The 24358-nt window shown below is 41.9% G+C and overlaps 1 pseudogene across 1 annotated transcript; it reads left to right on the top strand.

Annotated features, from left to right (window-relative positions):
• Nucleotides 1–1693: 1693 nt before the first annotated feature.
• LOC308424282 (cytochrome P450 4A11-like) lies at nucleotides 1694–20143 on the top strand (annotated as a pseudogene). Its single transcript has 10 exons — nucleotides 1694–2095; nucleotides 9713–9787; nucleotides 15861–15985; nucleotides 16307–16436; nucleotides 16829–16945; nucleotides 17030–17220; nucleotides 17330–17461; nucleotides 17861–17940; nucleotides 18073–18131; nucleotides 19975–20143. The product of its transcript is annotated as a cytochrome P450 4A11-like (transcript).
• Nucleotides 20144–24358: the final 4215 nt, after the last annotated feature.

The raw sequence follows: 24358 nt of genomic DNA, 5'->3' as shown, positions 1-24358 counted from the left end.
ACAAAATTCTTGAGGATGACAGTCATGGAAAGAGGGGTTAAAAAGCTTGAAGATAATTATCTTCATGTCTGTGCCTCTTTTGTGCATCATCTCCGTGACTATGTGTGCACACATCTAGGTTTATAGCCCTCTCCATGTGTGCATTCCCCCTCATTATTTAGTATGTATGCTATACCTTTTAAAACCCATATTCTCTTTAATTCCATATGAACATTTCATCCTTCTAGTACAGACATATCACATTTAATTATATGTATTTCTGCCATTAACTACAAAATTATGAGGTCAAGAAAGTTTTGTTAAGCAAATACTATTGAAGCGTTGGCAGGATTGCAAATTAGTGCAATCACTCTTAAAATCATTTTGGAGATTTCTTAAAGAGTTAGGAGTAGATCTATCATATTATCATGTACCACTCCTTGGCATATGTCCAAAGGACTCCATTCTACTCCACGGGTACCTGCTCAGCCATGTCCACTGTCGCTCTGCTTATAAGAGCTAGGAAATAGAAACATCTTAACCTTCCTTCAACTGATAAGTGGGTAATAAAAAAGCGGTACATATACACAATGGAATACCATTCAACTGTAAAGAAAATAAAATTTATACATAAATTTATAGGTAGATCGGGCAGACTAGAAAATATTATATTGAGTAAAGTAACCTAGACCCAGAGACCCAAACACCCCATGTTTTTATTTGTGCATTTAGCCCTGCATCTTTAGACATGAGTATATAGTATAAAGTAACTGACTAAGGAAATTGCAAAGAGGTCGTGGGAAAGGATAGAGCAATAAAGTGGAGGATAGTAGGGCACCTGCTATGAAGAGTGGACTAAAGACTGTGTAGTTTACTAGAAAAGGGGAGGGAGGGGAGGAAGGAGGGATAAATAACACTAAGGATGTTTGAAAGGGCCACAAAGAAACATCATTGTATGCTTACATAAAATAAATATATCACATATGTGTTATAATTTATGCCAGTCAGAGTGAAAATGCTCCCTTCAAGACCCAGGGCCTATCCAACAAACACTTTAGGGCCAGATATGGGAAATGTCTTTTTAGATTGCTAGTCAGAGGAGAAGCTTCCAGAATAATACAGGCTATCATTGTTGCCCTGGGCTGACTCCCAAAATTCTAAGGCAATACCTCATTATTGAAGACACCACACAAGTTTTAGGAGACATCAAGCTAGAAATGACTTGGAAGCCTCTTCCCCGAGGACCAGCTTTCATAGTACAAGAACATACCAGCAATAGTCCTAACCACCTGAAAAACCCATAAACTACATCCCTGATTAAGATAGCCCCATGTGTGCAATGGTGGTACCTACATCTTGAAGATAATCAACAGAGATCTAATTGGATTTGAGACCTAAACAATAGGGGGGAGTTCATGCTTGGTACTCTAACCTTACCCAACTGTGTTGGTGACATCACAGACTCTAAAGAATAACTTATTACTGCCACTTTTCCAAATCAATTTAATTCTCATCTGCAATCTAAATACTTGACCTTGTATTCACAGGTAGATGTAGCTCTCATTCCTCATCAAAGAAGATTATTTATGCAGCAGATGGAGACCATTACAGAAAGCCACCATTAGTCAAAGTGTACACAAACTGATCACAGTGTACCCACACCCTGTGCATACACTTACAGCACAACGTTCATACCTAAGGCTCAGGAAACACCATGGAAGAGAGGATGGAAAATTGTAAGAGTGAGAAATCCATGACATCTGTTATGAGACATAAAACAAGGGAGCTTCAAACACTTTCGGCCCAAGGCCAGACAGGGCCCAGTTTCAACAGGACTGCCGGCCTGCTGGCAGGTTGCTGGACACCTGGAAGAGCCGAGGAACGTTCTCACTCCCTCTCCACTATCACAGGAGAGGCTGCTGAAAACTCTCAGAGCCCAGGTAGCTTGGTGCTGCCTGGGAAGAAACACTTCTGGCCCAAGGACAGACCAGACCCAACTGCATCAGGATTGAGCATTGCCATCAGAAGTCATAGCCTATCCAGAGATCTGAACACTCAGGAGCAATCACCCTCTGGAGACCACGGGCACACAGACTCACAGCAGAGACTAGCTCCAGTAAGAGACAGCAAGATCACCTAGCATCACCAATAACAAGAGGCAAGCACAAGTATCTAAGAAACGGAAACCAAAACAACCTGGCAACATCAGAACCCAGTTCTCCCACCACTGCAAATAGTGGATCTCCTAACTCACCAGAAAAACAAGATTTAGACTTAATATCATACTTCATGATGATAATGGAGACCCTCTAGAAGCACAAATAACACACATAAAGAAGTACGGGAAAGCCAAGAGAACACACACAAACAAGCTGAAGTCCCTAAAAAGGAAACACACACAGACACACACAGACACACAGACACACACACACACACACACACACACACACACACACACACACACACAAATAACCACTTAAAGAGCTAAAGGAAAGCAAAAACAGGTGAAGAAACTGAAAACAAAAATAGAAACAATAAAGAAATCACAAAAGGAGACAACCCTGAAGTTGCAAAACCTAAAAAAGACATCAGGAGACATAGAAACAAGCATCACCAACAGAATACAAGAGATGGAAGATAGAATCTCAGGAGCATAAGATATCATAAAAATCATTGACACAACAGTTAGAGTAAATGCAAATATCAAAAAGCTTCTAACCCAAAGTATGCAGGAAATCCAGGACACAATTACAAGACCAAACCTAAGGATAATAGGTGTAGAAGAGAGTAAAGACTCCCAACCAAAAGGCCCACGAGATATCTTCAACAACATCATAGAAGAAAATGTCCATAACCTAAAGAAAGAGATAACCATGTACAAACTAGAAGCCTACTTAACCCTAAATAGATTGGACCAGAAAAGAAATTCCTCCCGACACATAATAGTGAAAACATCAAGTGTTCAAAACAAAGAAAGAATACTAAAAGCAGTAAGGGAAAAAGGACATGTAACATAAAAAGATGGACCAATCAGAATTACAGCAGACTTATCAACAGAAACTATGAAACCTAGAATATCCTGGACTGACTTCATATAGAACCTAAGAGAACACAAATGCCAGCCCAGGTTACTATATCCAGCAAAACTCTCAATTGCCATAGATGGAGAAATCAAGATATTTCAGGACAAAAAGCAAATTTACAAAACATCTGTCTACAAATCCAACCCTACAACAGATAATAGATGGGAAAGTTTGCTTAGGAAAGTCAAGAAATTAATCTTTTTGCAACAAAACCCAAAGAAGATAGGCACACAAACATAATTCTACCTCTAACAACAAAATTAGCAGGAAACAACAATCACTATTCTTTAATATCTCTTAACATCAATGAACTCAATTCCCCAATAAAATGACATAGACTATCAGACTGGATACATAAACAGGATCCAGCATTTTACTAATACAGGAAACTCATCTCAGCAAAAAGACAGGCACTACCTATTAAAAAAAGGTTGGGAAAAAACTTTTCAAGCAAATGGTCCCAAGAAACAAGCTGGAATAGCCATTCTAAAATAGACTTTTCAATCAAAAGTCATTAAAAAAAAAAGAAAGAATACTTTTTACTCATCAAAGGAAAAATCTATCAAGATGAACTCTCAATCCTGAACATCTATGCTCCAAATACAAGGGCACTCACATTCATAAAAGAAACTCTACTAAAGCTCAAAGCATATATTGGACTACACACTATAATAGTGGGAGACTTCAACACACCACTCTCATCAATGGACAGATCATGGAAGCAAAAGCTGAACAGAGACACAGTAAAACTAATATAAATTATAAAGCAAATGGATTTAACATACATCTATAGAATATTTCATCCTAAAACAAAAGAATATACCTTCTTCTTAGTACCTCGTGACACCTTCTACAAAACTGACCATATAGTTGGTCACAAAACAAGCCTCAACAGATACAAGGAGATTGAAATATTCCCATGCATTCTATCACATTACCATGGGCTAAGGCTGGTCTTCAATAACAATAAAATCAACAAAAAGCCCACATACACATGGAAGTAAACAATGTTCTACTCAACAATAGCTTGGTCAAGGAAGAAATAAAGAAATCAAAAACTTTTTAGAATTTAGTGAAAATGAAGGCACAACATACCCAAACTTATGGGATACAATGAAAGCAGTGCTAAGAGGAAAACTCATAGCTCTGAGTGCCTCCACAAAGAAACTGGAGAGAGCATACACTAATGGCTTGACAGCACAGCTGAAAGCTCTAGAAGAAAAAGAAGCAGACACCCAAGAGAAGTAGATGGCAGGAAACAATCAAACTAAGAGCTGGAATCAACCAAAGAAAAAGAAAAAGAACTATACAAAGAATCAACAAAACCAAGAGCTGGTTCTTTGGGAAAATAAACAAGATCGATAAACCCTTAGCCAGACTAACTAGAGGGTGCAAAGTGAGTATCCAAATTAACAAAACCAGAAATGAAACACGAGACCAAACAACAGAAAGTGAGGAAATTCAAGAAATCATTAGATCCTACTACAAAAGTCTATACTCAACAAAACTAGAAATCTAGAGGAAATGGACAATTTTCTAGATAGATACCAAGTACCAAAGTGAAATCAGGATCAGATAAACCATCTAAACAGCCCCATAACTGCTAAAGAAATAGAAGAAGTCATCAAAAGTCTCCCAACCCCCCCCCAAAAAAAAATAGCCCAGGACCTGATGGGTTCAGGGTAGAATCCTATTAGACCATCATAGAAGACTGAATACAAACTATTCCACAAAATAGAAACAGAAGGAACACTACCAAACTCATTATTTGAAGCCACAATTATGCTCATTCCTAAATTATACAAAGATCCTACAAAAATAGAGAACTTTAGACCAATTTTTTTCATGGACATTGATGCAAAAATACCTAATAAAATTCTTTCAAACAAAATCCAAGAACACATCAAAATAATCATTTACCATGATCAAGTAGGCTTTATCCAAGGAATGCAAGGATGGTTCAATATACAGAAATCCATCAATGTAATCCACTATATAAACAAACTAGAAGGAAAAAAAACCACATGATCATCTCTCTAGATGCTGAGAAAGCATTTGACAAATTTCAATATCCCTTCATATTAAAAGTCTTGGAAAGATCAGAAACTCAAGGCTCATACTTAAACATAGTAAAAGCAATATACAGCAAACAAGTAGCCAACAACAAACTAAACAATGAGAAACTTGAAGCAATCTCACTAAAATCATGGACTAGATAAGGCTGCCCACTCTCTCCCTGCCAATTCAATATAGTACTGGAAGTACTAGCCAGAACAATCAACAGCAAAAAGAGGTCAAAGGGATACAAAATGGAAAAGAAGAAGTCAAAATATCACTGATTACAGATGATACAATAGTATATTTAAGTAACCCCAAAAATTCAACCAGAGAACTTTTACAGTTGATAAACAACTTCCACAAAGTAGCTGGATATAAAATTAACTAAAACAAACCAGTAGCTTTCTTCTACTCAAAGGATAAACAGGCTGACAAAGAAATTAGAGAATTGACACTCTTCACAATAGTCATAAAGAATATAAAATACCTTGGGGTGACTCTAACCAAGCAAGTGAAGAATCTGTATGACAGGAATTTCAAGTCTCTGAAGAAGGATGTTGAAGAATACTTCAAAAGGTGGAAAGATCTCCCATGCTCATGGATTGGAAGGATCAACATAGAAAAATGACCATCTTGCCTAAGGCAATCTACAGATTCAGTGCAATCCCCATCAAAATTCCAACTCAATTCTTCATAGAGTTAGAAAGAGCAATTTTTAAATTCATTTAGAATAATAAAAACCCAGGAAAGCAAAAATTATTCTCAACAATTAAAAAAAAAGTCCAGGGAAATCACCATCCCTAACCTCAGCTGTATTATAAATCAATTATGATTAAAAAAAAACAGATGGTATTGATCCAGAGACAGGCAGGTAGACCAATAGAATAGAATCAAAGACCCAGAAATGAACCCACATACCTATGGTCACTTGACCTCTGACAAAAGAGCTAAAAACACTCAGTGGAAAAAAGGACAGCCTCTTTAACAAATTCTGCTGGTTCAACTGGCAGTCAGCATGCAAAAGAAGCAAATTTATCCATTCTTATCTTCTTGTACAAAGCTCAAGTTCAACTGGATCAAAGGCTTCCACATAAAAATAGGTACACTGAAACTAATAGAAGAGAAAGAGGGGAAGAGCTTAGAACACACAGGCACAGGGGGAAACTTCCTGAACAGAACAGTCATGGCTTATGCTCTGAGATCAAGAATTGACAAATGGGACCTCATGAAATTGCAAAGCTTCTGTAAGGCAAAGGGCACTGTTAAGAAGACAAAATGGCAGTCAACAGATTGGGAAAGGATCTTTACCAATTCTACATCTGATAGACGGCTAGTATTCAATATATACAAAGAACCCAACAAGTTGGACTCTAGAGAAACAAATAATCCTATTTTTAAAATGGGATACAAAGCTAAACAAAGAATTTTCAACTGAGTAATATCAAATAACTGAGAAGCACCTAAAGAAATGCTCAACATCCCTAGTCATCAGGGAAATGCAAATTAAAACAACCCTAAGATTCCACCTCACACCAGTCAGAATGACTAAGACCAAAAGCTCAGGTGACAGCAGATGCTGATGAGGATGTGGAAAAAAAGGAACACTCCTCCACTGTTGGTGAAATTCTAAACTGGTAAAACCACTCTGGAAATCAGTTTGGCAGTTCTTCAAAAAACCTGAAGACCCAGCTATATCACCCCTGGGTACATACCCAAAAGACACACCAACATATAACAGGAACACATGCTCCACCATGTTCATAGCAGCCTTATTTATAATAACCAGAAGATGGAAATAATCCAGATATCCTTCAATAGAAGAATGGATACACAAATTGTGGTACATATACACAATGCAGTATTGCTCATCTATTAGAAACAATGACTTCATGAAATTTCTAGGCAAGTGGATAGAACTTGAAGATATCATCCTGAGTGAGGTAACCCAGTCACAAAAGAATACTCATGGTATGTACTCACTTATAAGTGGATAATAACCCCAAAAGCTCAGAATACCCAAGAAAACATTCACAGAACTTAGGATGCTCAAAGAGAAGGAAGGCTAGAAGGTGTATGTCTCAGTCCTTCTTAGAAGGAAGAACAAAAATTTCATGGGAGGAAATAAAGAAGCAAATAGAGGAGCAGGGATTGCAGAAATGATCATCCAGAGACTGCCTCACCTGGGGATACACTCCATATACAGCCACTAAACCCAAGCACTATTGCTGATGCCAAGAAGTGCTTACTGGCAAGAACCTGGTATGGATGCCTCCTCAGAGGCTTTGTCAGAGCCATACTGATACAGAAGAGGATGCTTGCAGTTAACCATCAGGCTGAACATGAGGACCCCAATGAAAAAGCCAGAGAAAGGACTAAAGGAGCTGAAAGGGTCTGCAAACCCATGGGAAGAACAAAATGATCAAGTAATCAAACCCACAACAGTTCCCAGGTACCAAAACACTAACCAATATATTCACATGGAGAGACCCATGGCTCCAGGTGCATATGCAGCAGAGGATATATTCTCTGACATCAGTTGGAGGAGAGGCCTTTGGTCCAGTGAAGGCTCATTTTCCCAGTGTAGGGGAAAACCAAGGTGCTATGGTGGGAGAGGGTGGTTGGGAGAGAGAGCACACTCATGGAGGCAATGGGAGGGGAACTGGGGATAGAATTAGGGGAAAGGGATAACATCTGAAATGTAAATGCAGAAAATATCCAATAAAAAATTAACCAAATAAAATAAAATACCACTAAAAAAAACAAAGACAAGGAAGCTGCACCCATGTTATTGCCACAATATGATCACCTAAACAAATTACACAATGACACCAACTGACATGGCAATGTGAACAGAAACAACGTCACAGAACTTCACCCTTTGATGAAGAGCTACATGTAAACAATGATGCCTATGAGAGGGAGAATGAGCTTTCTCCAAAGACAAGCCACTTATACATTATCAGATCTCAAGTAGTTAGCCCAAAACATATACATATGAGCAACACTAAATGGGCTCATCTGGGGTGTGTGTGTGTGTGTGTGTGTGTGTGTGTGTGTGTGTGTGTGTGTGTGTGCATGTGTAAAATTAATAAGTAAAGAACAGGTAAAATAATCATTTCAAAGGGGCCATGAATGTGAGAGGAAGTAGTGTGGACATCGGAGGAATTAGAAGGGAGAGGAGGAAGGGCAGATGATGTAAATATACTATTCATGTATGAAATTCTTTTAAGTTTTTTAATTAAAAAGTTTTAGCTGTGTGTGTGTTACATACCTTTCATCACTCAGGAGGCAGAGGTAGGAGGATCTCACTGAGTTCAAGGCCAGCCTGGTCTACATCGTGAGGTCCAAGACAGCCAGGGCTATGTCAAGAGAACCTATCTCAGAAACACTAAAAGATGTGGGAGATTGTGTCAACATTGATGAATGATTGAAAGAATGAATTCTCCTCTAGAGATATTTTTTGAAGGAGAATGTGCTAGGTAGTTCTATGTCAGCTTACAACAAGATGAAGTCACTTGGGAAGAGGAAACCTCAGTTGAGAAGATACCCACAAAGAACCTGTCCTATGTGAAAGCCTGTGGTACATTCTCTTAATTAGTGATTGATGTAAAAGGGTGCAAATCATTGTGGGTGGAGCTGCCACTAGGCATGTGGTCCTGATGCTATAAGAATACAGGTTGAGCAGGCTATAAAAGAACAAGGCAGTAAAAATCATTCCTCCTGACTTCTGCATCATTTCCTCCCCCAGGTTCCCTCCTTGTTGGAGTTCCTGTCCTGAATTCCCTAGGTAATGCACTACAAGCTGTAAGATGGAATGAATCCTTTCTTTACCATGCCACCTTTGGTCGTATTGTGTTATCACAATAAAAACCCTAAGACCAAAATTAATATTATAGAGTTGGTACTGTTCCACACCTGACCATCATTTGGGGGAAGGAACGGTGGCATCTGAATTTGGGTAGGAAAAGCTATTGAGTTCTCAGAGCTCAGGGACCTGTTGTGGAACTTAAAAGATAATGCTAAATGCGGTGCAGACCATGGAGGACTGACTTGTGAAGTTTCAGAGGGAAGTTGAGAGTCTTTTAAAGACACTGTCAGGGCTGTTTGTGGAGTGTTTTGAATGAACAGCCGCTAAAGTGAAACCTTTGCTTTGCAGGGATAATCAACACTGGTCAGCTGGGAGAGTGTCTTAGTCGGGTTTTAAGGCTGTGAACAGACACCATGACCAAGGCAAGTCTTAGAAGGCAACATTGAATTGGGGCTGGCTCACAGGTTCAGAAGTTCAGTCCATTATCATCATGGCAGCAAGCAAACCAGCATCCAGGTTGGAATGACACAGGAGGAGCTGAGAGTTCTACATCTTCATCCAAAGGAAGCCAGGAGCTGACTGTTCTCAGGCAGCTAGGAGGAGGGTCTCATAGCTGAAGCCTACAATGACATACTTCTTCCAACAAAGACAGACATCCTCTAACAAAGCCACAGCTCCTGATAGTGCCACTCCCTTGGCCAAACATGTTCAAACCACCACAATGAAGCAGAAAGATTGTAAAATTGAAAGAGATGAATGTTTGTTGTGAGATTATGTCTCCCAGTATCTTCAGAAACTGTTCATCAACATGACACATAAATATGAACTGAACAAGGATGACACCAAAGAACATGCCAAAGTAAGAAGTATAAGCAACTAAGGAAAGTTGGGAGCAGGAAGGGTCGCCTTCCCCAGGAAAGAGTACATCAATTAGATGTCCCTTGCCAATGTTTTAGCACTGAAAACACATGCAGAGAACATTTTTCAGGCTAAAATGATTACATTTAGGTGTGTGTGTGTGTGTGTGTGTGTGTGTGTGTGTGTGTGTGTGTGTGTTTATATAATAGTGATTAATGAAAAAGGAGGTAATAAATTTAAAGAGGAGTAGGGAGAGGTATATAGAAAGGTTTGAAAAGAGGAATGCGAGGGGAGAAATGCTGTAATTATAGTATAATCTTAAAAAAAAAAAAAAAAAAAAAAAAAAAGTGAAGTGTTCCTTTAGGGTTAGCACACAGAAGCTGTAGTTCAAAGGTGTCCAAGTTTGTACTTTATGCAGCCAGCTGAACTTGGTATTGTGTAATTGTCTCCTAAGTAGTACTGATTTTGAAGGCATGAAGGGACCATGAAGGGGGCCTGAGGCTTGGCACCAGGAGAGGTTGGGAGAGGACATTGTTAAGGTACTTCTAAATTGCACTTGAAACTCCAGGATGAAAGGGGTCATGGAGTGAAGTTGAGGTTTGGCTCCATGTGGTAGGGCCAACATCACTAAAGAGATGCCAGGATACACTATTGGTAATGGTTCAGCAGAGCTTCAAAAAAGACTCCAGCATCTTGGAGATGCCAGTACTGTGGGACAACCTAAAGGACCAGAGAAGCTGTGCAGTGGTGTGCAGCGGAACAGGCTTTAGTCTAAAAGACAAGTTGGGTACCATGACTAGCAGAGCCATAGAAAATGCAGCTTTCCAAGCCCTTTGGAGCCCAAGGGGTCATAAATAAACCCCTTACATTTAAACACTGGACACTGAGTTACTTACCTGTTGGAGTTTGGTTTTGCTTTGATTTTATTGTGACTTTGCCCTGGTTATTCTTTCTTGGAGGAAAAGAAAAAGTAACTTACTTAGATTTAACAGGAGCCCATTGGCTCTCCATTTTCCATCTGGGCTTTTGGCCACTGGCCACAGAGGACAGAGTGAGCAGAAGTGGGGTGGCGTGGGGAGGGAGGATCAGACAGCTTGAGTACAGGCAAACAGATTGACTTCTGGGACCAGCTTCACTGAAACGGCTAAACTTTATTCTGGGTGAACGAGGGTTGTATCGATTGGAGCAATCCGTAGGGAATTCCAAGTTAGAAATATTATTGGCTAGGGTGGAAACCTGGGAATGCTTCCTTTACATAAAAAGAAATTCCAAGAACGTGGTAGACAGTTTTTTAATGGGGGTGGGTGGTAGGAGTGGAGAGGTGTGGCAGGGGACACTCATGGTGACGGGGAGTTGAACCTGGAATCTGGCCATACACTACTTGACTATACTCAGAGGTGGGGGAAATAGAGGCAGCACACCAGAGTGCACAGGGTGAGTGCAGGAAGAGAGCAGTCCTAACTCCTGCCAGTCTCTGGATGAGATTTTCTGGGGTTTGGGCAAGTCTCAGTCTTGCTCTTGTTCCAGGACAACTCCCAGGTTCAATGTCCCCTCAGGAGCCCAGTTAAGAGATTTTGGATAATTCAGAGATTTGGTTATATTAGAGAGGCTCAAATTTTGAAAAAGGCTTTTGATGTTTTAAAGAGAATGAACTTTAAGTGTTTTTGAACTTCTAAAGACTGTGGGACTTTGAAACTTTGCAGTGTTTGATGTTGGGATATCAATTTTAACATTAGATTTTTGGGATGACATGTTGAAGACAGGTACACTAGGAAACTCGGGAGCCCCACAAAGCTTTTTTCCTTCCTTCCTTCCTTCCTTTCTTTCTTTCTTTCTTTCTTTCTTTCTTTCTTTCTTTCTTTCTTTCTTTCTTTATTCTTTAATCTTTTGTTACAGTCAAGTCTTTATCCCTGTTCCGGTCCACTCTCTGACTGTTTCATATCCCATACCTCCTACCCTCCTCTCCAAGAGGATGTCCCCACTCCCACACTCCCAACCCACCCAACCTCCCCACTCCCTGGAGCCCTAAGTTCTTGAGGGTTAGGTGCATCTTCTCTCACTGAGTCAAGACCCAGTGGTGCTCTGCTGTAGATGTGTTGGAGGCCTCATATCAGATGACTGGTTTGTGGCTCAGTGTCAGAGCAATTTAGAAGGTCCAGGTTAACTGAGAGTGGTGGTCTTATAGGGCTGCCCTCCTCCTCAGCTTCTTCCAGCTTTTCCTTAATTCAACCACAGGGGTTACGAGCCTCTGTCCATTGGTTGGCTGTAAATATCTGCATCTGACTCTTTCAGCTACTTGTTGGGTCTTTCAGAGGGCAGTCATGAAAGGTTCCTCCTGTCTGTAAGCACACCATAGCATCAGTGTCAGGCCTTGGGGCCTCCCCTTGACCTGGATCCCAATTTGGACCTGTCACTTGACCTCCTTTTTCTCAGGCTCTTCTTCATTTTTGTCCCTGCAGTTCTTTTAGACAGGAACAATTCTGGGTCAGAGTTTTTGTCTGTGGGATGGCAGCACCATCCCTTCACTTGATGCCCTGTCTTTCTACTGAAGGCAGACTACAGGTTCCCTCTCCCCACTGTTGGGCATTTCATCTAAGGTCTCTCCCTTTGAGTCCTGAGAGTCTCTCACCTCCCAGGTTTCTGGTATATTCTAGAGCCCACACACACACACTTCCTACCTCCCGAGGTACCCTGTTTTCATTCTTTCTATTTGCCTTCAGGGCTTCAGTCCTGTTCCCTGCCAATACCTGACCATGTTCCCCTCTTCCACTCCCTTTCCCACCCAGATCCCTCCCACCCACCCCCATGATTGCTTTTGTCTTTCTCCCAAGTAGAATTGAGGCATTTTCACTGGGGCCCTTCAGCATCCAACAATGATTTCTTATGTTATCTTGAACTATTTACTCATTTACTGAGAAAAAAAAAATACTTCTCTGGCAAAAAGTTTTTACTAATGAGAATATTTTAATACTATAACCAGCTATATATTCTAAACTTATGATAAACTAGACTATTTGTTACATAAATCCAAGATCTATGACTATTTTTTGTCCCTCTGACCTTGTGACCATCATTTTCAAAACATAGAAGGTGCTCATTAAATTTCTGGGGAAAAGGGGAGAAGGAAAATGACAGCATTTGGACCATTGCTATTTTCTCCTTAGTTGACAGTTAATCTACTCTGGACTCTGATTCAGGCTCTGTTCTCAGTCTTGCCCCTCCCAGAGGTAGGTGGAACATCTTCCAGATATGTCTGTAGAATAAATAGAAGGACTTAGTGTCATTGAAGGACAGTCTAAGACCCAGAAGCCACTGTAGCATGAGTATGTCTACACCGAGCCCCACCAGATTTCTGGAATTCGTCTCTGGTTCCTCCAAGTGGCCTCCCTGATCGGCCTGCTTCTGCTGCTCTTCAAGACAACACAATACAACCTGCACAGACAGTGGATGCTCACAACCTTCCGTGAGTTCCCATCTGCACCCTCCCACTGGCTCTTTGGGCATTGCTTTCAGGTAAGAAAAGTGGAACTGGGAAGGGGCTGAGCTGGGGCTGATACATTCTAGCTTTAGGATATGAACTGGGAAGGGGCTGAGCTGGGGCTGATACATTCTAGCTTTAAGATATGAACTGGGAAGGGGCTGAGCTGGGGCTGTTACAGTCTAGCTTTAGGATATGAACTGGGAAGGGGCTGAGCTGGGGCTGATACATTCTAGCTTTAGGATATGAACTGGAAGCCCCACACACCCACAGCTTGGGCTGATACATTCTAGCTTTAGGATATGATCATGAACAACTGAGGATACAGAAGCTGGAGATGAAAATGTCCTCCACAGTACACAGCATCAATCCCTTTTGTGTGTTTTTAAGGGCACAGATTCCAAGCTGAGTTTACAGCCTCTTTTCTTCTTTCACTTACCTGCTTTAGACCAAGAGTCTATCTCTCTTGCCTCAAGAAGACTGAAAATTCACTCATTAACTCACTGGCTCCTCCCCTCACGTGCTTGTGTTTATACAAATAAAGGGTGTGGGGTGCTGTGGGAAATGCTGCATGCTTGGCCAAGGACCTGAAAATGACAGATTTCAGAGCCACATTCACCACCACAGAAGGAATGATGCTCAGGAGCTGTGGGAACAGGAGACCAACTCTGGAATTCCAGGTCTGGGTCTAATAAAATCACAGGGACATAACATTCAGCATTGGTATCCTCAGTCTTCAGCAAAACAAGTGAAACTGACAGTCCTTCTAACATGGCACAGGATGGGAACTCATAGGATTGTACCGGTTGCAATACAGAAGAGCTACCAGCTGGGCAGATAAGACAAGAGAACTGTCTCTCGGTGTGGAGACTAGAAGCTCCTGGTCATGGAGATGATGGGGATGTTTCTTCCTCTAGGCTCTAAAGAGATTTTTATTGCAGGCCTGTCTCCTTGGATGGTAAATGGTAATCAACTTACTAGGCCACCATATCCCTATCTCTGTGTTTATTGTTCTGTCCAAAATTCCTCTTTTCCTAAGTAGGTTAAGTGCATTACCAATGCCTCATTTTACTTTGGTTCCCTCTGTGAAGACCCTATGTCCTGGTAGTGTTACATTTTGAGGTGCTAAGGTTTAGCATTTCAGAGTATGATTTTGAGCAGATCATGGTTAAAACGTGAATCTAACAAGAGTAAGTTGATATTAACTTTTGCCCCATGGAAGCCAGCACTGGAAACTAATCAAACAAGGCTGTAAGGGAAAATCAGAGTGAAAGCCCTTACATGGCCCAACATGGAGTCACATTCTTACATTTATGCCATGTCTGGACAGTCACAGTAAGAGTAGACCAAGCCACCATTCCTTACAATCAGTCAGATACTTAGCATGCTGTGGATAGATCCAGCACCACATCTCTATGCCTGCCAACTTATCATTCCTACTTCAAATCTGTTGTTCAAGATGGTATTGTTTGCTTGTTTCTCCCGATGACAGTTCAAAGAGGACCAGGAGCTGAGATGGATGCTAAGATGTGTAGAGAAATTCCCAGGTGCCTGTCTCCACTGGTTATGGGGAAGTAAAGTCCTCCTCCAGGTCTATGACTCTGACTACATGAAAGTGCTTCTGAGGAGGGCAGGTGAGAGTGGATCCCACCCCAGCAGAAGAAACTCTCCTCTCAAGCACCTGTTTACAATCTGATAAATGACAGAAGATTGGCAGCTAACAGATGGGAAGTTTCTATCCCATTATGTCCCACTACTCCAGCTTTAAATCATTACTGTGAAAATAATTTCTTCAAAAGCAATTGAGACAGAAGTGTTTCTGGTGTCAGGGTGTGTACATAGTTTGCTCATATCCAAGGAGAAACATCATGCAGGATAGAAACCTACCCCTACTTCCAAGCTGTGGCACAGTGAACCAGAACAGTCAGTTCCCCTAGATATCGGGATGGCCTTCCCTTGCTGGTTCGTCAGTCGTGTCTTCAGTGGCAGGATAGACATCCAAGGATGACACTTAATCCCTCTCAATCTTGGGATCTGCTACTGCTGTATGGAACAGTGACTAGACTATGAACTATAATCCAGAACTTCATTCTCATGGGATTATCTACTATATTCTCAACTGTATATCCACTGTTATTTCCAACCGCTCCAAAGCTGCCCCCAGTGCTTTGTCCTCATCTGACTTTGATAAAAGAAGAGGGAGTGACATCAAGATGGCCCCATTGGGAATGCATTGGCTGTCCCATTGCCTTTTAGTTCCCAAACATGTTTTGTGTTCATGTTTGAGGAATGGTCTAATTTTCAAGTCTAATTTGTCCTTATAAGCACTGAGGTGGCTGAGACTTTATAAAAACTCAAAGGTTCTAACTCATTCCAAAACTTGAAATACTATCATGTGATATCGAGAGAACTATCCAGTCCAGTAATAGAGTTTCTGAGGAACAGGCAGTATAAACATATGTTCACATTCTGACTATGATAGGAGGTGTACTTGAAGGTGTGTGGAGCTGAGTGTCTGGAGACTGAGACCAGGAACTTGTGTAACTGCCACAGCACCTCTGGGGGGTGAGAAAACTATGTCTCACTCCCATCACAGGACATATGGGAGAAGATTGCTTGCCAAGACACCACTCTAGAGATCTTTCACCCTGTCTCCTTGATGATTTTGGACACCATCATGAAGTGTGCCTTCAGTTACCAGGGCAGTGTCCAACAGGACAGGTCAGTGACTACTCTGCATGTGCAGGAAACTTATTCTTACCAACTGATGAGCCTCACCAGGGAGACATGTGGGGCTTATAGGATGTTCATCTCTACAAAAAGCAAGATTCTGACCTCGGGATCAGGCAGGCAAGTTCTAACTAAAACGCAGATCCAACACTGATGTAGTCATATACCCCATTTACAGGGCCATAACACAGAATGGATGTGTATCTTGCTGCTACTTATTGAACCTTTTTATGAGGAATCCTCCCCAAAACTCAACTCTGTTTCCAGACCAGATGTTCCTATTACCAGCCTATTTCACATCCTCTCCCTCAGGAATTCTCAGTCCTACCTCCATGCTGTCTGTGACCTGAGCAACCTAGCGACTTCCCAGATAAAGAATGACATAATCTATAATCTGACTTCCCAAGGCTGGAGGACCAACTCCGCCTGTCAGATTGCCCTTGTTTTCTTCTTTGTCTCAGTTCCTTTAACAAGTTCAGCCTAAACTAACTGGCCATGACTTCTCAGGTAGACCCAATGATACATTCACCTTGGCTATTTCCCTAGCACCAGTGTTGGTAATAGAGATTGTAGAGTGTCTGAAAGCCTGGGAGTGATTACCTCTGCAACTATTTTAGTGATGTTATTTGATGCCTAGTAAAGCAACTCAAGCAGACACCGCGTGAGCTGTGGTCGGGAGGGGAAGACTAATTATCCTCCAGATGGTGTTAGACTCAACAGCAACCTGCCTGTACAAGCTTTCCTGAACTCTGTAGAGCACCCACACTGGAACTGGGGAAGTCACAGACCTGCTGAGGGTTGTTGTAGTTCTTATCCCTGTCTCTTACCTATTTTCAAGGGACAGACCAAGTTGTCAAGCTGAAGAAGGCTCAGCTACAGAATGAGGAATCAAAGGAGACGCTCACAGAAAAGAGATGTTTGGATTTTCTAGACATCCTTCTAGTCTCCAGAGTGAGTAGGTAGAGCCGAGTCCTGAGACTCTGCCCAGGATTAAACTAAGTGACAAAGGCTGATCTCTCGCCATGGACTCTGCAGATGGAGGATGGAAGCAGCTTGTCTGACAAAGAATTGCGTGCTGAGGTAGACTCATTTATGTTTGGGGGCCATGACACACCAGCCAGTGGTATCTCCTGGGTCTTCTAGGCTTTGGCCACACATCCGGACCACCAGCAGACATGCAGAGAGGAGATCCAGAGCCTTCTTGGGGATGGCTCTCTCATCGCATGGTGAGTGGGAACTCAGGAAAAAAGAAAACACTGCCTTCTGGTACAGGGAGTCTCTGGTATATTGAGCTCTCTCAGCTCAACTTGCTTTTCAGGATGGGCTTCATTTCAGGGACCACCTGCAACAGATGTCCTACACCACCATGTGCATCAAGGAGGCCATGAGGATCTACCCACCTGTACCATCTGTTGGCAGAAAGCTACGCACCTGTCACCTTCCCCGATGGACGCTCCTTACCTAAAGGTATGAGCTTTTACCTTCAGTGTCTTGAGTATTTGAGGGACAAGAGTGGATCAGAAGTGTATGGGTGCTTCTGGAGTTCTGAATTCATTAAGGCTTCTCCTTCTAAGTAATTCTGTGCAGATATCATGGCAAAAATGACACACATTTTTGTATTTAATTAGAATGGCATTATTAATTTCCAATAACCATGCTTTCATGGTTTGAAATCCATACCTTTATGACAACAGGTTCCTTTATTTTGATTCCTTTATTTTTTTTCCTCTGAATACAATGACATTCCCTTATTCATTTTTCTTAATGTGGAAATTTTGCCTTAGGATTCATGGAACTAGGTTTTTCATGACTACAAAGACCAGACATTCATTCTATGTATTTTCTCTCTCCCCATCTGTCCCACAGGAATCACAGTTCTGCTCCACTTTTATGCCCTTCACCACAACCCAAAAGTGTGACCAAATCCAGAGGTAGACATTGCTGGAGTAAAGGGGGAAACATACCTCAATTCCAGTGCCTTTCCTGATAATTCTATCTCTCACAGGTTAAGAACAAGGGTGTGGCCATTGCCTGTTTTATCCTTGGTATTCTCTCTGCGGATGTTTTATCCTTTCCAGTTTGCAACGGATTCTTCCCAACACAGCTGTGCTTTCCGGCCCCTTTCAGGAGGATTAAGGTAAGGCATTCTGTGTAGGTAATAGGGTAGAAGTAAATCATACCTGATGTATGCCATCTATGCTCAAATGTGCCAGTCAGGCATGCTGGTGTTTGCTGGTGTTTAGAAAAGAAGCTTGTTGTAAAGGTGACATTTCAGAACACTCAGTGGAAATGTTATTAATCAAGTGACCTTCTTGGCAGTCAGCCGTTTTCAGTGTCAGTAGATTTTCCTACCTCAATATATTCTGCTATGTCCTTCCCCATTACACACAGAGTAATGTGAGTTTAATTCAGGTGCTGTTGCCAGGATTTTTCTCTCCACACCTTCGATAACCAGTCCAGCACCCTTTCTGAGTAGATCTCTAGTGCTGGAATGCTTCAGCAAAGGGTTAATTTGCCAAGGTTTGCTTTCCAGATGTTTGCCACATGCAACTGTTAAGTATAATGAGTGAACAGCCACCCTGTACTTCTAGGAAAGTTTCACCCATGTGCATCATACCCATGTCAGCACCCTCTTGAGCATAAACTTCAACTATGTGTTAGTACTCATGTCCTTTTACAAGGTTCCTGGTTATCAAACTTTGACAGAGAAAGTGAGATCTCATATCTTGAAATTTAGAAATGATATACTCTAAATACACAGGCACACTCCTCTCCTTTCTTTTTCTACCCTTTCAACCCCTGAATACTAGATAAAAGGGGAAAGGGGGATACAGAGGAAGGGAAAGAGACCCCTGAATGAGGTCAGGAGTCAGAAAGGGGTGACCTTATCCTTAGACTACTTCCTGCTGATTAGGAAGTTCCTAAGAGTTGTCCTAAAGTGGAACCCAGAGAAATGGGTCCTACCCTGACTCAACAAGACCACACTTATGTTACACAGAATCCGACACCAACACTTGAAGCACACACAAAATTCCCCCAGTCTTCCACACTTTGTAACTCATTGAACAGTTGGGGAAACATACTCATTCTTAACCCTGTCCTACACCCTCACTCACGTGCCTTTGAATAAAGGACTTACGGTCTGTCGGACGTCTGAGTTGGGAGAGAGAGACAGCTGGCAGATCATGAAGGCCACTGGCTAAGCCTAGAGAAAATGCAGGCATAAGTTGAGAAAGGCTGTTTTCAGCAAACACAATCACACGATCTAACACAGAAAGTAGAGCTGATAAGAGGTAGGAAGAGGTACCCAGAGAGCACAATGCCACACTCCTGACTTCTTCAACACTGTTCCACCAGAAGGAAGGCATGAGACATCATCCAGAGGGGAGATTTATGGATATCAGAGAAGTTTGGGAGAAAATGATTATGTTTGCAAGAAGAGACATTAGAAATGACAGGGATTGTTGGGCTAGGAGAAAAGTTGAGTCTGAGCACTGAGTGGAGACAACTGGGGAGGCAGCTCGAAGATCTCCGGACAGGTGTCTTCTCTGCCAACATCTGGTTCCGCTCTGATGGCTGTCGATCCTTTGCCTTCATACCACATTACCCCTTAGACGTATGCTCTGCCTCTTTCTTGGTAGCTCTGACCACTGGTGTTACTAGACAACCTGAAACTCTCAGGGGAAGAAGTGAACTTACACGACCATTGAGTATGTGATGCTCAGTGTTAGACTGTCCCCTAGAGTGTTTGCCGTGTCCTAACCAATGTCATGCACTAGGTCATACTTAAGACACGGAAGGGGAAAGGCCTCAGAACGGAAACACGAAAACAGAGATGATGTGTAGATGAGGGAAAGGCGGTCTTGGTGAGGGAAGAATGCCCACCAGCTCTGCACAGAACAGGAGACCATTTTGTTGTTGCTGTTGCTTTGTTTTGTGGGGTTTTGTTGTTTTGTTTTTATTGGCTTTTCCTTACACAGGAACTGCATTGGGAAGCAACTTGCCATGAATGAGCTGAAGGTGGCCGTGGCCCTGACTCTGCTCCGATTTGAGCTGCTGCCAGATCCCACCAGGGTCACCATCCCTACTCAACAGCTCATATTAAAGTCCAAGAATGGGATCCACCTGTATCTCAGGAAGCTCCAGTAGTGCCACTGGAGACAATGACAGGGTCCGAGTGCCTGCCATCCTGTCTTTCTGTTACTGCTCTTGTGTCCTATCTGGCTTTGTGCTTACTGCTTCTATGAGCCTGCCTGCCTCTCTCCCTGCCTGTCTGCTGTGGAGTCACCAGGCCTCCCATCTCTCTGTCCTTTTTTATGCCACATCCCTATTGCTCCCCAACAGTTGGTCTGTCTGTATGTCCTGATGATAGCCCACCTGACCCTCTACCTAACTTTCCCCTTTTTCTCACTTGTCTCTGTCTTGTTTCAACTTTCTACTTTGCTCTTTTGAACTAACACACTTCTATGGCTTAAACAACACAGATTTATAGTTACACTTCTGCAGGGCAACTATGACAGATTCTCTCCCTGAGTTTGTGTCAACTTGACACAAACTGGAGTTATCACAGAGAAAGGAGCCTCAGTTGAGGAAATGCCTCCATGAGATCCAGCTGTAAGGCATTTTCTCAACTAGTGATCAAGGGGGGAGGGCCCAGCCCATTATGGGTGGTGCCATCCCTGGGCTAGCAGACCTGGGTTCTATAAGAAAGCAGGCTGAGCAAACCAGGGAAGCAAGCCAGTAATTGACATCCCTCCATGGCCTCTGCATCAGCTCCTGCTTCCTGACCTGCTTGAGTTCCAGTTCTAACTTTCTTTGGTGATAAACAGCAATGTGGAAGTGTAAGCTGAATAAACCCTTTCCTCCCCAACTTGCTTCTTGGTCATGATGTTTTGTGCAGGAATAGAAACCTTGGCTAAGACAGAAGGACTATTTAAATGAATGACCAATTAGCTCAGCCAGACACTCTGAGCTTCAAAGGAAAAATAATGCCCTATGCTTCTCTTGTTGGCAAGTATCACCATCCCCTTGAACCTACTTAAATAATAATTAAGTAAAAATTAAAGTACTTTTAATTACAAGTTTTATTTTAAAGATAAAAAATAAAAATAAAACCTAATGCAAATAATTTTTTTCTGTGTGTCCAAGTCACCCAAAGATGACATTTAACCTTTGGAAGGGTAAGAAAGACATGCTTCTTCTAACTATACTGTGTAATATTGAAAATATATGGCCAAATCTTACCCCAGAGAAGATGTAAATATGATAGAATCACTCTTCTTCATGCTCTGTGACTTTTACACAATAATATAATCAAAGTGAATTGAATAGTCTAAAGGGGTTCCAGATATAAAGCTGGGCCTCTGCCATCAGGACTCGCAGGCGGCCTGAAGATTGCTGAGCACGCAGAGGAGCCTCAGGAGGCTCTCCCACCTGAACCCATGGGTGAGTTCCTAATTTCTCCCAACTGACTATCTGGAGGGAGACAACGAGGAACTATGGGGGTGCAAGAAGCACAGTGCTGACTGGGAATGGACTGTTCTGGCACTCATCTCTGCTTAGAGCCAGAGTTAGTCCACACCACTGGAACTCACAGCCTACCCACAGAGAGCTGAACACCCAGGAGCAATCTCCCTCCTGAGCCTACAGGCCCACAGGACAGACATGCTCCAGTCAGAGAAAACAAGATCACCTAGCATAACAGATTAAAAAAATAGCAAGAGGCAATTGCAAGAACCTAAGCAACAGAAACCAAGACAACCTGGCAACATCAGAACCCAGTTCTCCCACCACAGCAAATAGTGAATATCCCAACACACCAGAAAAACAAGATTTGGACTTAAAATCATACTTCATGATGATGGGGGTCCTTGAGAAGCACATGAATAACTACCTTAAAGAATTACAAGAAAACCAGGAGAACACACATAAACAAGTAGACGTTCTTAAAGAGGAAATACAAAAATCACTTAAAGAGCTACAGAGAAACACAACCAAACGGATGAAGGAATTGAAAACAGTAATAGAAACAATAAAGAAATCAGGAAAGGAGACAACCCTGGAGATAGAAAACCTAGGAAGGAGAGCAGGAGTCATAGATGCAAGCATCACATACAGAATATAAAAGATGGAAGAGAGACCCTCAGGAGCATAAGATACCATAGAAATCATCGACACAACAGTCAGAGAAAATGCAAAAATCAAAAAGCTCCTAACCCAAAACATCCAGGAAATCTGGGTCACAATGAGAAGACCAAAGCTAAGGATAATACATGTAGAACAGAGTGAAGACTCCCAACTAAAAAGCCCACTGAGTATCTTCAACAAAACCATAGAAGAAATCGTCCCTAACCTAAATAAAAAGATGACCATGAACATACAAGAAGCCTACAGAACTCCAAATAGATTGGACCAGAAAAGAAATTCTTCCTGACACATAATAGTGAAAACACAAAATGTTCAAAACAACAACAAAAAATGAATACTAAAAGCAGTAAGAGAAAAAGGACAAGTAACATATAAAGGCAGACCAATCAGAATTACACCAGACTTCTCAACAGAGACTATGAAATCTAGACGATCCTGGACAGATGTCATACAGACACTAAGAGAATACAAATGCCAGCCCAGGTTACTATATCAAGCAAAACTCTCAATTACCATAGATGGAGAAAGCAAGATATTCCAGGACAAACCAAATTTACACAATATCTGTCCACAAACCCAGCCCTTAAATTGATAATAGATGGAAAACGCCAACACAAGGAGAGAAACTATACACTAAGAAAAGCAAAAAAAAAATAATCTTCTTGCAACAAAATTAAAAGAAGAAAAGCACACAAACATAATTCTACCTCCAACAAAATAACAGGAAACAACAATCCATGGCACGTGCTGACCTGAGACTGCAGGTGTCCATGGTCCATGCTAGCAGCAGAAACCATGTGCAAGTCCATGATCCATGCCACTGCTGTCTATAAAGGGCAAGGAAGCTGCTTGTGGAGTGGAATCAATGACTTCAGATTCACAGGTGAGAAAAGGGGACATAAGAAGCTTCAGTGACAACACTTACTCTCACCATACCCCACCCCTTCCCATAAAAAGTAACAGCCAAGACAGGAAATCTCAAAAAGAGTTCTTCAGAATTGTGTTAAGGATGCTGAAATGTAGCTCCGTGGTTGATGGCTTCTGGCAGGGTGTACGTGGGGAAAGACTCAGTCTCCTTAAGCAGCTGGACACTGGAAGTTTGACCTTGCTCCAGTGAGTAGATAGGCAACAAAACTCGGACCAACATTGGGTGGAGGAGGTCACAGATGGGAGAGCAAACCTGAGAGGACTTGAAAGTGAATGTGATTGGAGTACATGATGTGAAATCCCAATATAATCAATAAAATATTTTATTTATTTATTTACTTTTACAATTCAATTTTTATTCCTCTTCCGGTCCACCCTCTGACTGTTCCACATCCTATACCTCCTCCCCACCCCACCCCGGTCTCCACTAGGCTATTCCCACCCTACCCACCCCACCAGACCTCTAAATTCCCTGGGGCCTCCAGTCTCTTGAGGGTTAGGTGCATCTTCTCTGACTGAACCCAGACCTCTGCTGTGTATGTGTTTGGGGCCTCATACCAGCTGGTATATGCTGCCTGGTTGGTGACCCAGAGTCTGAGAGATCTATATTATTTTTACAAAAGAATAATTTAGTGCCAGCAAGATGCCTTGTCAGGTAAAAGAGCTTGCTACCCAAACCCAATGACTGGTGTGCCAATCTTTAGCCACAAACATCTGTAACCTCAGCACTTTTGTGGCAGATTGGTGGTAGGACGAGCACAAGAGAATCACCCTGAGGCAGAACAAGGAATGTGACAAGGGACATTGATGGATGGAGAGAGCCAGTCCCTGGGAAGCCATCCTCTGTGCACACAAACACACATGAACAATAATAAACATTTTTAAACTTCTTAAAATAATGTAAAGATTATTCGCACAGAACATCTGTTTATTCTTGCAAAACATGAAAAGCCTCAGGTTTAGACAAGGTTAGCAAAATACACTTTCCCAATAGAATGCAAACATTTGCAAATACGGAACATTTCTGTATTTACTTTGCATGTTGAAAATTTCATTTCCTGATCAGCTTCGAAATCATTGTAAAAAAAAAAAATGTGTAGTCTGGATCGATCGAAATGGGAAAACATACAAGATCAATAAAGTCTGAGGCACTCATTGCCAATTTAAAATTTTAAGAAGAAGAGAGAAGTGATTCTCCCCTGAGCATTCCTGTCCTGGCTTCTGCTTAGTAATCACAGCAGCATCCCAAACCCTCGCCCTGTTATCATCTGTCAGCCCAGGACCAGAGAC

Source organism: Micromys minutus, assembly GCF_963924665.1.
Source record: "Micromys minutus genome assembly, chromosome: 9".
Lineage (NCBI taxonomy): Eukaryota > Metazoa > Chordata > Mammalia > Rodentia > Muridae > Micromys > Micromys minutus.
This window is presented reverse-complemented; position numbering and strand designations above follow the sequence as displayed.